Here is a 23301-nt window from a genome sequence, read left to right on the forward strand (position 1 = left end):
CTGCCACGTTTATTAACTACGAAAAAGGAAGATTGGGGTACAATTTCAGCCTGTAAACAAAAGCAAGATGAAGACACTAGTGATTTCTATGCCCGATTTGAAAAATGTTTTGGTATAAATAGTGGCCTAAAAGCAAGTAGCGAATCATACCCACATCTGTTTGTAACAAAATTAGTAGAAAATGCCCTGCCCCAAGTAAAGAATAGAGTATTAAAATTCGAGAGTACCTGGCAAGGTAACACTCCATCACAAATGTTACAAATGTTACAGTACCATCACAATAGAATTAGAGAGGAACAAGAACATGAACACAGACGCATGAAAGACACGAAAATGAAAACGCTAGTTTTTCAGACAGTTCCAGCTGAAGGACATAAAAGGGGTATGACACATTCCGATTCAGCAGGACCTGTAAAAGGGACATGCAATTATTGTAAAAAGCCAGGTCATTACGTACACGATTGTCCAGTTTTGAAACATAATATCACCATAGGTAAAACACAAGAAAGACCACGGCCACCTAGACAGGACCAGAATGAACAAGGAGCTCCGCAGCATGCACAGTCCATGCCAGCTTCACAACAGTCTATACAGTTTGTGCCAGCTGCACCAGCGCTGCCTGTTGCTGCCACACAAACCACGACACGACAACTGTACCAGACCGCACAGTACGACTATCCTGATTATCAACGATACGCATGAACAAGCCTAGAGAGGGAAGTTGACTTACCCCTTATCGAGATCCCTGTAGATCAAGAAGGACCTTATGTACATAGTGAATTATTAGGCCAAGACAGAAAATTTTTACTCGATACAGGGGCAAGTCGAACAACCATAAAACGTAGTGAAGTTCCAGGGGCACCCCTCTCAGGCTCACAGAATATTTCCCTTGGTTTTTCAGGAAAACCTATTGTTAATGAAGTGTCACAGCCTCTCCCACTTACGATAGGACCTTTGACCCGAACTACAGATTTATTGCTTACTAAATCATGTCCAGAAAATCTGTTAGGAATAAAAACACTGAAAGCTCTAGGAGCTATAATATGTTGTTCTCCGGAAGGAGTAAGGTTGTTTTTACGTGATTTTAAAGGTCACTATGTGTCTAGAGACATGGATCCCCGACTGCAGACTTTACCTACACACCTATGGGCACAAGGCCCTACTGATGTTGGTTGCATGAATATTACACCATATCGAGTCACATTAAAGGCAGGAGTGGTGCTACCACGAATGCGACAATACAAGTTACCACCAGATGCTGTAGTGGCTTTACTACAAATCATTGACGAGCTCATTACCCAAGGAGTAGTTGTAGAAACAGACTCCAATGTATGTAATTCACCGATAATTCCGATTCTTAAACGAACAGATCCAAAGGCCCCGCCAGTATATCGATTGGTTATTGATCTGCGCGAATTAAACAAATGCATTGTGCCACAATTTCCTGTGGTCCCAGATATCTCGTCACTACTGACAGCTATTGATTCCGAAGCGACATTCTTTACTGTAATCGATCTCAAGAATGCCTTTTTCAGCGTCCCAATAGATCCGGAAAGCCAATATTTGTTCGGATTTAGTTTAAATGGGCGTAGCTTTAAATTCTCACGCGCACCTCAAGGATTTACAGAAAGCCCCAGCATCTATAGCCAAGCACTGAAACGAGAACTCGACAGTATCCACATGCCAGTTAACACTGCTCTGCTTCAATACGTCGATGATCTGCTGATCACCGCGAGAAGCGAACCGGAATGTGAAAAAGCATCACTGACAGTTTTAAAATTTCTAGCAGAAAAGGGGCACAAGGTGTCCCCTTCTAAGCTGCAATTCTGTGTCCAGCGAGTTATTTATCTTGGACACTCGCTGTCCAAGGAGGGAAGGCAGCTTACACCCGACCGCATTCAGTTAATAGCTAACATGCCAATACCCAAGACACAAAAGGAGGTGCGGGCTTTCATAGGCCTCACGTCATATTGCAGGCAGTGGATCCCTCAGTACGCATTTCTAGCAAAACCACTCATTCAGTTGACAACACAGGAGGCAGCCACATCGACTGTTCTCCCTTGGACTCAGGAACATACACAAGCTTTTGAAAGCCTAAAGAAAGCCTTATGCCAAGCACCTGTTTTAGCAACGCCATGTTACAGAAAACAGTTTACACTCTTTGTTACAGAACGCGAAGGTACTGCCTTGTCAGTACTCACACAGGAACAAGCAGGAGCACACAAACCATGTGCTTATTTTTCTAGTACATTAGATCCCGTAGCTCAGGCTTTGCCTGCATGCCTAAAATCAGTGGCAGCGACAGCTTTAGCAATCAGACAAAGCGATGCCATAGTGTTAGGACATCCATTGACAGTTCAAGTACCACATGCAGTAGAGGTTCTTGTAAATAGAACGCAAACACAACACTTGACTATAGCGCGACTTACAGGGTACGAACTTACATTGTTTCAGCCACATATAGAAATCAGACGCTGTAACACATTGAATCCTGCCACACTTTTGCCAGTAACCGGAACAGACCCACTAGCCCATGACTGTATTGAAGTTATTACAATAACGACGAAACCTAGACAAGACTTAACCGATGTCCCATTGTCAGACCCAGACCTGACATTGTATGTAGATGGTTCATGTATGAGAACAAATACAGGAGAGTTGGTGGCTGCTTACGCAGTCACAACAGACACTGAAATAATTGAAACTAATCGTATAAATACTTTGTCAGCTCAAGCCGCAGAGCTTATTGCTCTGACACAAGCCTGTATTCAAGCCACAAATAAAAAAGTCAACATATACACTGATTCACGTTATGCATTCGGAGTTGTACATGACTTCGGCGTGCTATGGCGAGAGAGAGGTTATTTAACTTCCCACGGTGCCCACATTCAGCACGGACCCCTCATTCATGCCTTATTAGATGCAATACATCTACCCACTGCAATATCAATTATGAAATGTAAGGCTCATACGAAGGTTGCTGATATCATTTCTCAAGGCAATGATCTAGCCGACAGAACAGCTAAACAGACTGCTCAAACTCAAACATCCGACATGACAAAGACAATAGTCCCGATGCCGACACATTGTATGACAGTTAAAGATCCTACCCTTGACGTAATTGACATACAGACACATGCTACACCAGACGAAATAAAGAAATGGACTGAATTAGGAGGGATCCAAACGGACCAAGGATGGATGATGAAGGAAAAGTCTGTGTGGTTCCTTCCTGATTCAATGGTCCAAGTTATAATTAACACTATACATAGTCCAGCACATCTAGGAGAAAAAGCTATGCTAGACAGCATTCAACACATTTGGTTCAATAGACATTTACGAACAGCAGCCAAACAAAAGGTCCGTACCTGTATGATCTGTTGCCAGTTCAACCCAGGAAAAAGCGTTCCCGTAGAACAGGGTGGATTTCATCCTCCTAATCACCCTTTTGAAGTACTCCAGATGGATTATATCCAGATGGAACGATGTCGAGGATTCAAATATGTTCTCGTAGTTGTCTGCGCTCTGTCCCATTGGACGGAAGCATACCCGGTTTCAGATTACACTGCCCCGACTACTGCCAAACAGTTAGTTCGAGAATTCTTCCCACGATACGGTTTACCACGTGTTGTTCACTCAGATAACGGCCAGCCGTTCTCATCCGAACTAATGAAACATGTTTCACTTCTGTTAGGTTATCAGTGGAAATTTCACTGTGTCCGACACCCCGAAGCAGCAGGTCTCGTAGAAAGACATAATCAGATACTGAAAATCAGATTGTCCAAAATATGCAGAGAGAAAGGTGTCGACTGGGTAGTAGCGTTACCAGTTGCACTCTTCTACATGAGAATGGTAGCACACTCTCGAACAGGGCTATCCCCGTATGAGGTGATCTTCGGCAGACCACCAAATATGTGGGGGACGCCTATACCACGCAAAATAACTGATATTGACTGTAATATGCTGACAGATTACTTGGCTTCCTTGATGTCTGCACTACAATCTTGTCGTTCACAGGTAGCTGCAGCCTTTCCCGACAACACTGAGGTGAAACCCCATGACGTAGTTCCGGGGGACCTTGTGCTTGTGAGAAATTTCGACCGAAAGACTCAGCTGGAGCCCAGGTGGAAGACACCCAAGTTGGTCCTGCTGACCACAAGGACAGCCGTGAAGATCGAGGGCAGGAAAGGATGGGTGCATTCAAGTCATATCAAGAAATTTCATGGACTTCCTTCAGATGTAAACAGCCCACCTCGTGTGTCCTCACCAATTGACTCAAAACTACCTCTGGCTGAGGCCGACAGTAAAGAACTCTATAAACTAAAATTAAGGCCTAGGCCGTCGGACGATTTGATTGTTTAAGTCCTCTCCTAGGTGAAGCGGTTGAATCTGTCTCCGACATGTATCCCCTAGACCTGAATCATGGACAGTCGCAAAAAATGATGAAACGACAGGCGTATTGTAAATCACTGCGTAGCCATTGCATAGTGACATTATTAATCTTGTTTTTCTTAAGTCTTTTAATAATTACTGCAAGTATATTGTTGCACATATATTACCCTATTGCCAGAAATGTTTACAATGTTACTGCTGAACATTCTTTTAGTGACTTACCCCCGCATGAATTGTCTTATAGACTTGCGCTGCGCAATAACACTTTCATTAGTATGTTACATCATTCCCATCAGACTAGTAATGCAACTAATTGTTGGGTGTGTGGCCGGCTCCCTCCCTATCAGAATTATGAAGGAGTCCTGCCTTTCTTTCCACATCCGTTTACACATAATGGCTCCTGTGGAGCGTGGTTTAGTTTAATCAATTCCATAGACTCAGATACAGCCGTTTATCAAGACCATTGGGTATGGGGAAATCTGAACCTAGTTTTATTCAAAGTCTGTTACCCTGACAAGGAGGGTCGCCCCAAAGGAACAGGAACTGATCTAGAAAATGAAGTATATGGATTAGGTAACTTTACTCCTAATCTCATGGTTCTAAATGTCGAATCCGAAGTTGAACTAGTTTTACCAACCATGTCAGTATTCCCAGCGAAGGGCGAATTGTGTGTAAGAAAGGTTGGTTCCATACATATGGGCCATAGTAAATGCACTACTATAGTAGAATTCAGTGATCAAGGCAAATCTTCATTTAGAGCTTATCGCCACTCCTACTTTATATGTGGTCAGACTGCATATATGCGTCTACCTCTAGATTGGGATGGTACCTGCTACATTGCATTCCTTTTGCCACCTGTTTTCCTAGCTCCTCCTGATTATTATAGAAATATTCATTTAGTACACAACAGAGAGCGGAGAGATCTCCCAATTGTCGATTATACTGAGACGGCATGGGACAAGTACGTAGATTTTAATAAAGGCATCTTTCCCTATATAGGTACTGTTACTAATAGTAAGCTGATACGTAGATTAACTAGAACCCTTGAAGCAGTAGTGAATGAAACTATTTCCGCCTTAGGCAATTTAACAGAAGAGCAGTCTGCTATGCGGATTGTTGTGCTTCAAAATCGTCTTGTCCTTGACGTCATCCTGGCTGATAGGGGCGGAGCTTGTAGGGTCATCGGATCAAGCTGCTGCGTATTCATACCAGAAAATTCGCCATCTGTATATAAAGCTATAACTCGCCTTCATAAGATTGTAAGCCAGATACACCAGAACCCAGGCACTTGGACTTGGTCCGGTTGGTTTTGGAGTGTGATATCAGCCTGGGGATGGAGAGTTCTATCATTCCTAGGTATTGGCCTTCTCATACTATTCAGTTGCTGTCTATGTCTACAATGTGGACCAGCGATCTGTGGTCTGTGTGCCACATCATGTATTCCACCACCAAGATTTCATTCGTCACGGAAGAAGAAAGAAGAACAAATGATGTTATATGAACAGATCAATGGATTAATGAAGATTGATATCTCTTAACGGGCAAGTAGGGGACAAGGAGGGAATGTGGAAATATGGATTTTTCTGGTCAGATATGTCCCCTATCTTGGACCCCAACGGTTCTATGTGCATGTTACAAGTACATGTATGTTTCCTCCAGTTCCAGTTATGAAGACGCAAACACATGTGCGTCCACCGTCAACATGTCCTCTGTCAGATCCGCCATGAATAGGCCGGATATTCCATTCCTAAGTATGAAAAGCCACCGGCTTTATATGGTTTACTTATGCCATTTTTCAGTCCAGGCAAGTAGGCCCTGATTCTGTCATCAAACTCCTCTTGCCTTCTGCCTCTGAAAACTCCAGTCTGAGCCTGCATCTGTGACCATGAACTTTGTCTCATTCTCTGCGCGGCTCACGAAGCCTGACGTCAGCCTATTCTCTGCCAAGAACTGTATTTCACCTTCGAGTTATCTGCTTCACCCCTTAGCCGATGCATTCCTGTCTAGTAGTTTAAGTAAACATTCTTCCAGCTACCGAGCAATGGCTCGGCTTCTCTGTCTTTATGCAAGTAATTCATAGTCCTGTTACCATGGAATATTCCTACCCCCTCGCATTTAGTGTAGACACTTAGACGCTTGTACACGCACGCACAGTCAGTATAGAATAGATTCTGTCCGAGAGTCCTTCTTTTGTGGATAACATAGTCCTTTAAACATAGGATGTTAGATATGATTTGGGATTAGGTTGACTTGACCCCCCAGACTTTTCGTCTCCACATGTAGAGCTAAATGTCAAGTCCCCTTCACCCCCTAGTTGCACGTCAATCACACGTCATGCTGCTGCGCGCGCATCTATGCCAAGTATTATCTTATAGATCCACCTATATATGACATCATAACCAATTATGTTCCTTTTTACTCCTTATTACACCCATTTTCGGTTACGCATATGAATCGTCATTTTCCTTATCAATTGTTACGCCTACTGCATTCGCTTCATTGTAATGTATGTACTATAAAAGTCATTTCTTGTCAATAAAGTATGTACTTCACTTCCTGAACCTCCGTGGTGATGGAACTTGGAGCAACCGATTATAATCGATCATTGGAATAAAGCCCATTCCGAACCTCTAGTACCACGGATTCTGCCTCTCATTTTACTGAGCTATTTTATTATGTTTCTGTATCAAATTAAGTCCCGGTAATGAATTTTTATTTACCACAGAAGAAGTGCATGTCAGTGCCTGGGCGGCTGGACCCAAACTTTACGTTGCCAGTGAATTATTCTTTCAATTTTTTTGAGTCCTCATTGTATGCTTATTCTATGGGCCTGATTTAGATCTTGGTGGATGGGTTGCTCCGTCACAACGGTGACGGATATCCCATCCGCCGAAATATAAATCCCATTATATCCGATGGGATTTATATTTTCAGTGGACGGGATATCCGTCACAATTGCGACGGAGTAACCCGTTTGCCAAGATCGAAATCAGGCCCGTTCTCTTTTGGTTACAGTCTTTGAACGATGACGGATATCCCATCCACAGAAATATAAATCCTATTATATCCTATGGGATTTATATTTCGGCGGACGGGATATCCGTCATCGTTGTGACGGAGTAACCCATCCGCCAAGATCTAAATCAGGTCCTTTGCCTTTTGGTTACAGTCATTTAAAATTAACAGTATATTTTCCTTGTTCCAATAATAATAATCATCTTTCTTGTGATCGACGGCGAAAAATCGATAATTTTAACTGTTGCCACTGAATTCAAGCTAGCCTGGCTGATGAAGGGTGTTACCCAGAAACCGGTCCCAGGATGCTTGTTTCTGGTTCAGGGAAGACCTGGCTTGGCAGTTCGGGCTTGACTGTTCCCATGAGGCACAGGGTCTAGACTGATTTGCATATAGCTGGGTCTGAACTGAGGTGGCGAAGTGAGCTAAAGAATGATGGATTCAACCCAGATCTGTGACTGGGGGTGAGTGTCTGAAAAGTTTCAGCCCTCCGTCCATCATCTCCTTGTGTTTGCTTTGTTCACCCTAAGTTGGCAGGGTATGCCCATACGTGGGTCCCTTGCTCACTTTGCCACTGGATTCAAGCTAGCCTGGCTGATGAAGGGTGTTACCCAGAAACCGGTCCCAGGATGCTTGTTTCCGGTTCAGGGAAGACCTGGCATGGCAGTTCGGGCTGTACTGTTCCCACGAGGCACAGGGTCATGATTTGCATATAGCTGGGTCTGAACTGAGGTGACAAAGTGAGCTAAAGAATGATGATAGATTCATCTAAGATCTGTGACTGGGGGTGAGTGTCTGAAAAGTTTCAGCGCAACAACCCAGATCTGTGACTGGGGGTGTGTGTCTGAAAAGTTTCAGCGCTCCGTCCATCATCTCCTTGTGTTTGCACTGTTGTAAGTACACCTGCCTTCTGTGAAACATCTGTCCCTTTTCTACTGAAATTATATACAATCGTTATTTTAAAGTGTATTATTGCAAACATGTGGCTGTTACATTTAGGAAGTGGCATGAATGTTTTTTGGGGTTGGTTTCATTTCCTTGGCGAGCTCTCCTGGCTTTGCAAAAGCTTGTCAAATTTGTTTTGTGAGAACATTTTATCTTTTTGTTGACTTTTTTTTCAGCAGCATGTCTTTTCCTCTGTTTTATTTTGTTTCCACGTTCATATCGTTGGCTACTTGTGGTTCTTTGCTTTATGGTCCTCTTGTTTCTGAGGACGGCCCCCTTACTGTTCACTCAGTCTGGCCTCTCTGAATGAGGCTGGCAGACCCCAGCAGTACACATTATTGCTTCGTTTGTAATCTTCCTTCTTCCCTGCGTTTCTCCCGTTTGCCCGAGGAGTTCCTAGAACCTATCGGTTCTCCTCACATGAAGACCCCTTTCAGGCACAGGGCAGGGCTCTCTCAACCAAAGGATCAGAAGAAAAAGATGGACGCCCGGAGGCTGGCCCTAGAAGGCATTATTTGTGATAGTTTCTGATTTTCTGTTGCTTAAGGGCAGCGGTGTAGCGTGGGTTGCCAGCGCCCGGGGCAAGGCAAGTAGCCTTCCACTTTTCCTTTAAAATTTTGAGGCCCTATTAAAGTTTTGCGCCCCTAGGAATGCCTCTAAGAATTTTGCGCCCGGGGCAACCGCCCCTGTGGCCCGCCCACGCTACGTAATTTCTTCCAGGCAATAGAGCATTTGAGTGGCGAATGGTTACCCTTCAGTCTGTGCAGGGCACAGGACCCTGCTAACTGGGGTGATAGCTATGATCAGAGCGGCAAGGTCTTCATAGTAATTCACTTCCTTCTGTTGGCGCAGAGCAGTGGTGGCATCTAATTGGGCAGTGGTTGTGTGGGACACTCTAAGCGTGTGGTTTTGAGATACTTGTGTAACAATTAGCCACTTCAGGCTTCTTTTCGTCAAAATATTACCAGTGAGAACACTCTTTCCAATTTTCAAAAGGTACGGTGTCAAAAGGGCCAAAACGCTATGAAGTTATACCATCGCACAGACTTGGCCTCCATTTTTCTTACTGACGCATCCTACATTTCCACGGTATGGCATCTTACTAGACAAAGGTTGGCTCTAGGTTCTTTTTAATTCTATATTTTAAACTCCATATTTTTAATGTCTCATGATGTTTGTATTCTGTATAATTTTCATATTGATTAACTCGAATGATAGTATTGTATGGCTTTTAGAAGAAACAAAAATGTTTCGTATTTTACTTGAAGCGTATGCTTCTATTTGAGCGAGATACTCGAGGCATATGATTGGATGAGATGTGCATTCCTGTTGTTGACGTACTCTGTGAGTATCTGCTGGTTCCCTTTCTGCGCTCATTGTGTTGCATTGTTCTAGAAGGATCTGATTGGGTCATGCCTGTGCTCTTTTCATTGCAGGGCCTTAGCGATGCTTAGTAGGTTATATGCGTGTGTTCCAAGCCATGAAAAGTAATGGGGTATTGGATTGGGTAATATTTACAACTGTGACCGTGCATGGGAATGGTGGCATCCGACTGGGTAATGACTGTGCGCCTATCTCCTAATAATCGATTATTGTAATGAGCTATATCTTAACGCCCATAATCAGGTCCTGAACAAACTGCAAACATTACAAAATGCAGCAGCTCGATTTCTGAGCAAAATCCCCAAACACCAATCGGTTTCTCAATGTATTGGCAAGATTCACTGGCTTCCGCTAGGCAGAGGATTACATTTAAAGGCTTATGCACAGTATTCAAAGCACTGCATGGAACGGACCCTGACTTTTTTGAAAAAGGTCTTTGCTTGGTACTTACCAACCCGTTCCCTGCGATCTGTATCAGCAAAACTGGTGTCAGTTCCTAGATTCAAACTTGTCAACTGGGGAAGGAGAAGCTTCGTGTTAGGATCCTCAAAGGCCAGGAATGACCTCCCTTTGCACATCAAAGCCCAACCCAACCTTTTGGCCTTTAGGAAGGCCCTCAAAACATGGCTTTATGTCACACTCTAACTGATTGATTTATTTGGTCTCCTCTCCTCAGCTAGCGCCAAGACACCCTTAGAAGCAAGCGAGCGCTCTATAAAAAAATGCTAACATAACATCTATGCACTAGAGGTATCAGGTGCCCTTATCAGTACAGAGCAGGCACCACAGGCATGTGGTTGGGTAATATTTGCCTGTATGTCCGTGTAAGGGAGTGGATGTGCCTGTTTTATTTATACCTGTTCTCCTGTCTTTGCAGGACACTGGTTGTGCGTGATTGGCCTATACCTGCTCTGCTGTCAGTGCAGTGCACTGGAGGTGTCTCATAAGGTCACATTTGTGGTCCTATCGGTGTAGTGCAATATGGTGATCCGAGCTAGCAGCCATCTTTATCAGCACAGCTGCAGGCTTCAATGTACAGTAGGACAGGAAGCTGGCTCTTTCTTAAGACTTGGTAAGGCCACCTTATCTGAATCTCCTGCTTGCCTGACTCACTTAGCTCTCTATCGTTCCCCCTGATCATTTCCTCTGGAAGCCCCAGCCTTCCTTTCTAGTGGCTAATTCATTTCCTCCATGAGTCCTTTTCCAGCACACGGCTTCCTGTGCTTTTGACAGCTCAGCACTGATGGGATTTAAGGAGGCTAGAAAAGGAAGGGTGTTATGAAGGCCTTGGCCATCGTTGTTTCTTGTCGACATCAGTATCTTGTTTTCACACGTCCAATATAACGACCCATGCCATCACTTCCACTTTCTTCATTACTTGGATGGGGAATTTAAAATCCTGAGGGTCAAAGATGATCTAAGGCGATGCTCTTGGATTCCTCATACCTTGACTGGTGTCACATAAGGACCACCATTTCCTCTTCTCCAGCCCTGTTAATAGAAGGGCTAAAGGATTTCACCCTTCTTGTCTTCTCTCTACCAGTAGATTCCTTAGTGCTTGTTTCTGTTATTGCCACATTCTAATGATGTTTTTTCTCTTTCTAAAATCTCTGGTCTTAGTTTCATGGATTTTTCAACCCTCTTAATGCCAGTGTCTGGTACGTTGGAATGCCTTGGCCCTGAGTCAAAGGAGAGGAAACAAAATATTGGCCAAAAAGGGTGGCAAACAATTATTCTGGTGAAGGAGGAATTATCACCAGTTTGAGTTGTGCCAACTCATAAGGGTCTGCCACCATTTACACCAATGCACCACATTAAAGTTGGTAATAAATCCACCATCTCGAGAGCTTAGATTCAACTACAATGTCGGGTGACTTTTTTTCAGAGTATCTCTAACAGGACAGAACAGGGTGGGGAAAATTTGGCTACTAGGGCTTTAATTGGAGGTACATTTTTATTGCATACACATAGTGACAAAAATGCTTCTAGCGAGATAAGACATTGGTGTAGATTCTACCTTTTTCCTGGCCCATTGACTAAATTCGCTACCAAGATCACCAACTTAGGCCTCTTCTTGGCAGTATATTTACTGTTGATAGGCTGCAGTAGTGGAGAGTTCTAATTATGATAGAATTTCATCAGCTGTCGAGAGAGGGCTGCAAAATCTGTCAAAGGTCAAAGCAGTATTTCCACTGGCCAGGCGCTAAACTGGGCACTTGGTCTTTATGTCTTACTTTCTTTAATCCTGAGTCCTAATGTCTGGAGCCTATTTAGCAGAGAGAGAGAATTGTTGAAATTCTGAAGTTCTCCTATTCCTTCAAACCTCAGGTTCTCTCATCATTTAAAAAGTGGGGGAGCTACCTGGTTTCTGAGGGCGGAGCCTTATCTGGCTCCGCTGCTAGAAACCGTTAGTTGACCGCCTATTCACCCCAGGACCGTAAGCAGATGAATTTCATATCTGCTCCATTTGACAAGTGCCCTTTGACGTTAATTCCTCCCGACCTGGATCACCATGCAGGGCATGGCTCAGTCCCAGGCATGATAAAGCAGAAATGTCCCTAAGGTGCAGGGAGAAAACTCCTTGCACATCAGGGACATTTATGTTTTACTTCTGAGGAACAAACTCCTGCTTTGGGAACTTGCTTCTGAAAAAGAAACTTTACACTAACTATAAAGCCCAAATCGATTGGATCAATCTAAGAACCCTCCTGTCGACCTAAGGAGAAAAGAATCCTTTTGCGTTAGCAGTCAAAGTTTATTGTTTCCGCTGTTAGAATAAGAATAAGAAAATAGTTGTCAAGCAGAAAGTCAAAACCTGCCAACCCACCTGGCAGTCATTTTTTTCCAGAAGTGCCCCCGTTCCTCTTGATAGCACCTCCTAAAAACAGATTAATTTGGAGCTGGATGAAGATTCTTCACGTTCCCAGTGCGGTCCTTCTAGCTTTGAGTGTACTCCACCTTCTCCAAAACCATCAAACCTCTTTAAGGGAAATAAAAAAAAAAAAAAAACAATCAGTTTTACAAAGAGTAAATTCCTATGACTCCATGAAGGCCCTATTGGACCTGACAAAGATTCCAAAAAGAATTATGTCCAATAAGTGTGGCAAATATGTTTTTTCTATTCTGGTAGTAAAGTTTTACAAAGATCCTGATTCTTGCCTTTCTAAAATTTGCAATGCTTAAGCAAAGGTTTTCTTTTGATATTGTGGGGCAATTTTCACTATACGTAAGATGGTTTTCAGTGTAACTGAACTCAGCCAATATCGAAAACGTATGCGTAATTTTTCTCTGCAAGGTTACTTTTTTCAAAATTTTCCTATGCACAGTGACACTAAGCCCTTCATTCTGAGTTGTTCCGAATTATCGGGAATAACACTGGCCAGAGGAAACACTGTTACCACATGTTCATGGAATCGCACTAGGTGACTCTATCATGAGATACCGTTGTTTACAGTTTCGCATGCTCAGTCTAGGGAGTAAGGTGCATTTTGGGTATTTTTAATTGGTTAAATCACATAAGATTTCACCTACTGCACTTGTTTCCCAGCCCTAATTCCTATAGGTAATGCCTGTAGGGATTTGAATGAGGAAATTCGCAAGATCCAAGAGCAATTTGCACCCAACTCGTAACCTGAAAACGGGTTCAAAAACTGTTTGCAATTGATATCAGATTAACCACAGGATTCAGAATTAACCTATAACTGCTTTCTGCAAAGTGTACCATATAAAGGACCATTTTGTACTGTTAAATATGGATATCTCCAACACAAATTGCCATAAGAGTCAGGGTTTTCATTTCTAAGTGAGAAAGCGAAAACACTTTGAAACCATTATGAAGGTTGAAAAAAAGTTTATAGCTTTGCAGACCTCTAGTCTCCAACTGTGCTGAAACCCCCTTTGATGACACTTTAGCGGCCCTGAAGAGAGTGCCGAATGGCTGTTCTGTGCATAAGACTTATCAATTGAGAAGCTGTTCACCAAAGCCCAAAAAGGCTCATCCAGGGAAACTTGGTGCCTCTTCCCTGGCGGTCTTGTGGGCTGTCAGAGTTCATATGGTTCCAATGCTTCCTTCTTGACTCTGGGGAACCTTAAGCAGACACTGAGCAGTTCACCACAATGCCAAGATTATACTCTCATCCTGTGCAGGAGGCTTTTCCTACAGAGGATTGAAACCTAATAGATGTGCTGGATGGCAGCACATTATTTCCCCACTTAAAGAGGTATAACTCCCACAGAGCATCCCCTACAAGGTGGGATCTCCATTTCGCTGCGGTTGTGCACAGAGTGTCAACAAAATACATTATTTATGACTCTTTGCCTACTCTACATGGAACAGTCATGTGTCTGATGCCTTAATGGGGTCATGCAGAGCTTAGAAGAAAAAATTGTCTTTTTATCCAGTCCCACATCACTAACAATAACTGACCGCATTAATGCTAGAATGATGCTTGGTTTGAGGACATCTATGGGGGGTTGAAGACATATTGTGGCATCCTTCACTGGACGGCCCGTTTAATAAAGCTGGAGTTGTCTATCCTCCTGGTTTCCTTCTGGGTGGTGGGAGCTATAGAAGAGCATAAGGCTTCAGGCATACTTCCCTTAAAGGACACTTTCCAATGACTCCATAAATGACTCAACGTCACGATGGAGTCTTATTAAACCTTGATCACGACAGGTGCCCCACCTAATAAAGAGAGCTTAAAATTTGGTCTAATAATAGGAATGTGTTTTTTAATTTCTTAGCTTGAAAAAGGAATATGTAACGGACATGTTTTTAACCGTGAAAGAGAGCAGTGGGATAAAAAGCAGTAGCTTTTATAACATCATCAAAACTTGTTTTCGGTCGTTTGACCATAAAAGTGCAAATATGCCATATACATAAACGTTTCAGTTCTTAGAAAATGACAGGATCACAGAGTTAAAAAGCCTTTAATACAGTTCGCAAAACTATGCATTGACATTTCAGTGCATAGCATTGACAGTGTCGCGGAGTTAAAAAAAAATCTAAAATACAATTAATAAAAATAAATACAGTACAATAGTAAATATAGGTCTGGACATCAAAAACACGAATAAAGTGCAAAAATGAAACCAATACGGATCCTTCCGATAGTAAGGGTGAAATAAACCATTACACACTATTCGAGGGCCCCACAGCAATCTGACACATATGCACCAGCTACAGTTTCTCATTTAATACATGTGTCTACAAACAATCAATCAATCAAAACATTTGTAGAGCGCACTACATACCCATGAGGGTCTCAAGGCACTGGGGGGAGGGTGGTGCAGTTACTGCTCGAAAAGCCAGGTCTTAAGGAGTCTTCTGAAGGTCAGCAGGTCTTGGGTCTGCCGTAGGTGGATGGGGAGGGTGTTCCAGGTCTTGGCGGCGAGGTGTCAACTTCCTGTGATGTCAAGGTAAATGTTAAGATACTTAAAGATTAGATATCGTAGAAAACCATTTCACAATGCAGCCTTGATGTAGAGTCCTTATGGGACAAGTAATAAATACTTTCGATGAATACCTGGGCAGGGATGGCCAGCTAAAAGTTTGCTACTTGCCTCAGCCTCCACATTGAGAGTAAGTAGCGTGATACAGCAAAGACTATATGTTGGCATACATCAAACCTTAAAATGCGAAGGCATTGTTATATTCTGTAGCACCCAATTATATCCCCCAAAAATATTATTTTGAAAGAAGAACATAGGCCTTTTAAGTCCTGAGAGAAGGCTAGTAGCAGCCTGCATGATGCTTAGAAGAGACAGCTCAGTACCGGGCTGGCATCCAAAGCTGTAAGCTGGGGTGTTAGACCTGCTATTTGATAGTATTAACGTTTTGGCAAAACAAAGGGTGAGGGATTAGAGATGATAATGTTGGAAACCGATACAGTCAGTTCTATTTTTATTCATCAGTGCGAGGTATCTCAAGAAAGTAACATATTGAAAAAACAAACAGTGCAACTTTTGATTACCTTTGTTAAAGGCAGAAAGACGTAGCATTAAGATGAATATGTTTAAGACATATTTATCTAAACAATACCTAGGAGTGGGATTTTAAAGTCATTGTTATGTTTTATTATGATGGTTTCTAGGTTCCCTTAGAATCGAGCGGTAGGTTGAAAAGTGAACTGAGAGCTCGGAGCAGTGAATGCACAAAGCGCACATAAATGAAATACATAGGTCCTGCCAGGGTTTTAGGTGGGCCAAGAGATTGACAGTTGCAGAACTTCAGATGTGTGTGCAGAACTTCAGATGTGTGTCGGGTGTAAATGCTGGTGATGTTGGAGAGGTACGTTTTTGCGAGCGCCACAAATTTCCATGACACGCAGGATAGTTTCTTTTGGTGCATTTAACTGGTCTTGGTTCCATGCAGTCGGCATAGAAGAATTAGATCTCAGTTACTTCAGATACAGTCAACACGTGTTTCGTCCTCAAGGCTGTAACTAACTCTAAAGGCATCAATTTTCCTTTTAGACACCGAGAAGACGTTCAACTCCTTCAAATGGCCTTTTCCTATGGAGACGCAGCATAGAGTTGGCATGCCAGGGTGGTTCATCAAATTAATACAACTACTCTACTCACTGCTGGAGGCCCAGATGCCTTCCCCATCACTGGAGGCACAAGATTAGGCTGCCCATTGTCACCTCTATTATCCATACTTGCTATGGATTCGCTAGTAAAGCACACGCAGGAGAAACTCATACACAGAGGAATGTGCTCCTGTAGTGGTCAACTGTTGCTCTCAATGTATACATACTGTTATTTGTCAGAGAGCCAGCAGATAACTCTAAACCCTAATCCGTGAAGTTATCAGATTTAGACTACACTCCTGGTTGTCTATCAATTTGACAAAATCACAACTTTTCGACTCAACAGACTGCTTGATAGAGAACATTTTGGAAATCCCCATACAATGTTTGGCAGAGCGGGTAAAGTACTTGGGAATCACACTGCACAGAGACAAGGAAGCAGTGGTACGTTAAAGTTATGGGCCAGTGATAGACAGATTAGCAGCCCAAGTCAAAAGCTGGATAAAACTCCCTCTATGCTCAGCAGCTCGGATTGCTATAATAACAATGGTTATGCTTTCCAAGCTCCTGTACTTATTTACTAACATACCCATTCCACCTCGATAAAGATTTTGCTCCAACATAACAAGCTTTCTAATCAGACTTACATGGGCAGATAAAAACAGCCTAGGATTCGACGGAGAATGCTTACACTGCCATATGAGCAGGGAGGATCTGAGTTTCCAGATTTAGAGCTTTATTACTTTGGGGCACAATGCCACTTCGCTAGGCACTGGTACCACTTAGACGCTGGGTTAACATAGATTAACCCTGGAAGAGACCACACTCAGGGAACTCAACTACAGGCACTTTTACCAAGTGGACTATCTCAAAACTCAAATAAAATTAAGATTCTAGCCACCAAGTGCTGGTCACAGATAAAGTGGGACAGAAAATGGGGATTCCACTACTGTACTCAAGTCAAGAATAACTTTCTTTCGGTTCAGAGAACCATAAAAGTTTCACAATAAAATATTCACAATCCATAAAACATCAACAAAGAAATAAAAAAAACTGAATTTCATAAAATGTCAGCAAAGGCAATTAAAAAACATAATTGAAAAAAAGACAATTGGAATAACAAAGTCACCTCCTGATGATCCTATGCCAATTTCACTCATGACGCTTTCTAATCATGATGGGGCACCTTATAAAGTGTGCTACATTGACGCAGATATCACGTGAGGCCAATATATGAAAGTAATTAAAACCATCATTATATGAGCAAGGATGAATATTCCTTAATTATGGAAGCAGAAATCAGGTTCTCACCGACTTATGTAATGTACAAAATAAAAGAAAGTGCAACGTGCTTAGCCTAGAAGAATTATCACATGGGCAAGGCATACTTTCCCGCCTAGCCTCCTTGACGAGGAAACGCTAACAAAAAGTGCATATTGCATAGTCGAAACCTAGGTAGGTAAAATCTAATTTGGAAATTAGTAGTAAAAAATAAATAAAATTGTGCGGGAGCAGAAGGCAAATGGAACGCTCCTATGTCACCTTACAATTGATGGCTGCGCATATTGCCTTGGTGAAAAATGCCTCTTTAATGGTGACCTTCGCATTTGGAGGGATTGTTTCAGGGTTTTCAAAGAAGTATCCTAGACCTATTCCTTGAAACTTTTCTCTCACAAAACAGAGGCAGGGGTTCTTTAAAGTATTATACGTGACAAGGGTATCCTTAATAACTTCTCTTGAAAATGCGAAATCTTCTGAGAGACGTATCTTAGCCCATAAGTACAAAGGGGCACAGCCAATACGATCTTCTATAAACTCTTGGCCCAATTCTGCGTGGCAAAATAAAGTGGGGGCACTTTTTGGTACCATCAATAGTCTTTTGATTAACTTATTCTCTACTAGTTGGAGCTGATGGCTTCCCCCGACCCGTGCCCCACATGTAGCAATAGGGATTCGTTTAGCTCTGTAAAGAGTTAATAATTACTTCACCGGTTTGTGCCACAGTTTACAGGTAAACCGAAACAGGTCATCCACAGCCCTGCTAGTCTGCTGTGCTCTATTGGTTAAAAGTGTTTCCCACTTCATCTGGTTATTAAATAAGTTACCCAAATACGTAAAATTATTAACTTTTTCTATCTTCTTTCAAGTTTTGGTTTTTGTGGTCTTCGGGCCACAAACCATCATGTACGATTTGATAAAATTAACTTTTAGATCGAGAGAAGTCATAAAATCAGTAAAAGCTTCAAGGGATTTCTGCAGACTCATGGCTGTCCTTGCCAATAATACTGTATCGTCTGCGTATAAAAGCAGGGGGACAGGTTTATTACCAATTTTGGGACAGTCAAGTTCCCTTTTTAATAAAAAAGCCTCCAGCCCATTTGCATAAACTAAAACCAGGAATGGGGCTAAAATATATCCTTGACGAACCCCCTCCATGGAGATAATTGGGTGGGTTTTTTCCCCCTTACTGCCAAATCTTATGGTGACTGTTGTATTTGTATGGAGCCTAGGCAGAAGGGTTACTAGTGCTTTTTCCACACCCGTGTCTTCCATCATCACCCACAATTTGTCCCGATTAACAGTATCAAAGGCACTAGATAAGTCCATAAAGGCCAAGTGGATAGAGCTCTTCATTGACCTCACGTGATTGCTGACAATTAGAGACAAGTTGAGACATTGTTTAGTCCTGCACTGCCCCATCCTAAAACCATATTTTATATTTGATAAAAACACCTTTGGAGGATGCCCACTCTTCCAATTGAACGAGAAGGGTCCTACCTAATACTTTTGCTGTTGCATCAATCAATGATATAGGCCTGTAATACGCCGGATAGCTTCTATCACCCTTTTTAATAACAGGAACCACAGTCGCCTCTTTACATGACCCGGGCAAAGGGCCAATAATGGCCGCTCTTAAAATATTTGTTAATAGCGGTGACCACAGATTGGGGTTTCTCTTAAAAAGATCAAGGGGCACCTCATCTGGGCCGTGTGCTTTCAAACAAATGCCCTGAGCTAAAGCCATCTCTACCTCTTGGACTGTGATGAACAAACTAAGTTGTGTGACTGCAATTTGATCAGAGGGTACTTCCTGTGAATCCTCCACAGACTTCATATGTGAGGGGTTAAAAATACTGGAAAAATGGTCTTCCCACGCCTCATTCGACATAGTGGTTGATAAAATGCACACCGTTTTATATTCATCAGTTAATTACAACACTATTCTCAAATGTAGGCGTGCTTGCTTGTTCCAATGCTCCGTCCCTTTAGCATAGTTCTGAAATATCCACAACCAGCTGGTGCTTCCCACGCCTCCCTCATGATCAAAGAGTCCATATGTCTCACATCTTCAGTGAACATTGGGCGATTAATAATTTCCCAAAATGTATTTCGAGTCTTTAAGAGAACCTGCTCTTTCCAAGTCCTACCATGCTAAGCTCCTCAATTCCCTCTCCCTGCATTCTATTACCTTTTAGTATTTAATCCTCGTGATTTTGATTACATCTCTATCACGAGGAGTAGTGCGTAGGGCACTTTTTAATTCCTTATGAGCTTTAGAGCATTCATTGTTAAACCAGCGTGCCTCTAGGGATTGCTTTTGAGCAATGTTGGTACAGAGCAGCTCAAAGTCCCGTACGATTTCAACTGAGGTAGGGTCTAACCTCAGGCACCTATCTTCTAAATGATGATTTCTAAAGATGATATCTTGCTCAAATTTTAAAGGGTCTACCTGATTCCATTTCAGTTGAATTCCTTTGTTAGGATTGTATTGTAACGGAAATATGTCAGTGTGCCTCATCTTAGGCTTTATATTAAGAGAAGCAGTGAGAGGATAATGGTCACTGGAGAAGTTTGGCTCGACCTTAAAGCCCTGAACAGAAGAGGTAAAATTGTTTGTCATTAGCATAAATCGATAGAACTGTCCCTGCCATTACCAACATAGGTTGGGCAATGCAAAAGGGAGTTTTTAGCACAATTATTTTAAAAGATTAAGTTATTTACTACCAAGATGGAATTCAGGGCTTCCCCCTGCGGAGAATGGATAAAATGGTCCGAGAGCTGTCCCTCAGAGTCTTTCAGTCCACACACCCGATGAGGGCTATATTTATAAATTGTGCAGTAAAAATCTCCCACCCATAAAACACGTAATGATTTACATTTCGCAGAGGCTTGCGCACTTTCCAATTGCAGGGAATCTATGACTTGGCCATGACTTTTATCAAAGATGTTATGGTACAAGTTCACCAATAATATTTCAACCTGGACGTACTCACTAGTGCTGCAATTGACACAAAGCCCATTGTTGCCCCTCACGGCGTAACGCTTAGTGCAACAGACCCTGAAAAGGCTGAAACTCCAGGCATTTGAAGATCTCTCTGTGCAAGTGGTGTTCATGCCACTCGAGCATTTTACATCCGAGCATAGACTGTCCCCAGTAGACCACTTTATCTACACTAGATTTTGACATACAGTGCAAGATCCAATTCACTGGTTCCCGGAAGAAGCCAGAAATTTTGCACCACTGACCCTAAAGATCTGATTGATGGATTATACTAGATGGGTCACTGTACTATTAATATGCGATTTAGGTCCTATTGTGATTTTTATACATAGCCTAGTCTTGTCCTTCCATGCAGACTTACTGGAGGGATGTAACAGAAACAGCGACTGTAATAATAGGCAGCAAAGTAGAAATGCAACTAATAATGGTCCTACACGGATATAAAGAAGATACCTCCAGGGGAACATAGGCTGGCTGTAATGGCTTTTTTAGTAGCCAAAAGCTGGAACGATATGAGCTTGTATGGAAAAACCATTCCGCGGAATCAGGGTGGGCTAAGAGATTTGGCACAATATAATGACAGAAGTTAGTCATTTACTGTACTTGAGCTGCCAACCTCATGATCAAAAGATATCTGGGGTCTTGTGCGAATCAATCTGGCTCGAAGGGTAGAGGAGGAAGATACATCGCTGACAGATTCATCTGAGTAATGAACAGACTGTTACACAAAATCTTTGTGATACAATAGTGATTCCGGCGTTGGAAATCACGAACTGTTGTAGACCACACAATATATATCTCATACCCCCTTGGCCACATCCATAAAAGATAGATCATATGTGGGTATGACTGCACCAAAGACGTGTGAATGTCATTATTGAAAAGTCTAGCCATGGCAGATGAACGCATTAATTGGCAAATTTAGCTCAGTATACTCAGTAACTCCAGTATATTGCAACTGTTAGAAATGGAGGTCTTGACAGGGTCAGAAAAATAGGAGGCAAAAGGCAAAATGTTTGAGGATAAACCTGTCAAAAGGCCCAGGTCCAACAGCAACTAAATGCACAAGATGTGTATGATACAACCTTGTTCAGCACTCTCCTAGACAAGTACAATTACCCATCAAGTCATGGATAAGTTAACAAAACGAACACAATTAATCAAAATATCATTTTTAGCAAAATAATTTGAAGGTAAATGATCACTCTTCTCGAAAATGAAGTCAAACACAAAAGTCCATCAATTCATATTCAACTGTTGGTTTATTCTTTAAAGCTTCCAGCATAGATCAGCACGTGTTTCGTCTATTATAAACTTTTTCAAGGCAGGTCAAAGTTAGATGTCTAAACGTTCTTGGTAATAGGATATCAACATCACGGCATCATAAAATCACACCCACGAATAAGTATATGTGGATTCAATATTAGTAAGCAGTTTGAAAGTCACTCCTATATCCCCGTATATCGTCCAAGTTCCAATAACCAATCTGTGGTATGTGATAAATCACTGCTGCCGTTCGGAAAAAGTAAAATCCTATAGCAGTTCTAGCCTGTAGTACCAAAACACGATCAAGAGAACTGTGTTATACACAAAGTGAGGAAGTTTTAAAACACAAAGGGAAATGGACGCGTAGACTCTGTGCAGGGAGCACGGACTCGCGTTCTGGAAAAGTTGAAGATTACTCTCAGCGAGGAAGCTTATCATGGACTTCCTCAGAGGAGAATTCATGTGTTGTAGGTGAATAAGTGGAATGAGAAATCGAAAGATAAAATGATCTTGCCAGAAGTGGTGATGTAAAGTGAAAAGAGGAGAGCGCTGAGAACCAAGCTCTGGTGGGCACCCACTGGTAGTGGGCTGGTTGCAGAGTTTAAGGAGCCATGCTGAAAGAGCAATAACAGTGCCAAGAGGTGGACCAGGGAATGGCTCTCCCAGCTATCCAGAGACTGGTGGTGGACAGGATTATGGGTTGGTCAGCTGTGTATAAGGCTGTAAGAGAGATTGAGAATAGGGAACAGGTGGTAAAAATGAGTAAGACGTGATTGAGAGCAGCCTTGGTAGAGTGGGGATGACAGAAGCCGAACTATAATGTGTGTAGTGGGCTGTGCTGGAGAGGTAGCTCGCAAACCAGCTCAACATCAGCTTTTCGAGAGGTTAGGGGAAGAAACCTTTCTGTTAAACAAGAGAAAAGGGAGGCTGGGAGGCTGACCTCTGGACTTCTTGAGTAGAGGGATGATGACCGCTGCCTTGAAGAACTGGTGTTAAGTGTCATAGAAGAGCGATTGCTTTAAGAGTTCACAAAAGTGAATGATTGTAATACTGAACAAGGTAAGGAGTGTTTAATATGTGGGGTGAAGCGGTCGAGGAGCTGATGATGACTTAGCTAATTGAAGTATGGAAATGATCTCAGTGGGGGACTGTGGGGTGCAAGGGTGGGCAGGTCAAAAAGGAGTGAACAGGTGGACAATGCAGAGTACGAAGGGGTTTTAAATGGCATCAAATGCACTGGAGATGAAGATGACATTTCATGCGAGTAGGAGGTAAAGTCGAAGGCTGAGTGGGGTTTGGGTTAGAGCGAGTATAAATCTGGGCCCTGAGTCGAGTGCATTGGCCATAGATAGAGATTTGGTAAAACTCTTTGATACATCAGGCCTCTGCTCTTCTTGCTGCAGTGTAAGAATATCTGCCAAGACCAGACAAGGATGACACGCACTGCTCTCATACTGATGATATTTCAATCTTCTACAGATGTTTGGA

General features: G+C 42.5%; 1 protein-coding gene across 2 annotated transcripts in view; it reads left to right on the forward strand.

Annotated features, from left to right (window-relative positions):
* The window catches only part of LOC146797862 (ubiquitin-like modifier-activating enzyme 1), a 1073449-nt gene that overhangs the window by 901852 nt on the left and 148296 nt on the right, over positions 1-23301 (forward strand). The gene's annotated exons all lie outside the window — the stretch shown is intronic.

This window comes from Triturus cristatus, chromosome 9, assembly GCF_964204655.1.
Source record: "Triturus cristatus chromosome 9, aTriCri1.1, whole genome shotgun sequence".
Classification (NCBI taxonomy): Eukaryota; Metazoa; Chordata; class Amphibia; order Caudata; family Salamandridae; genus Triturus; species Triturus cristatus.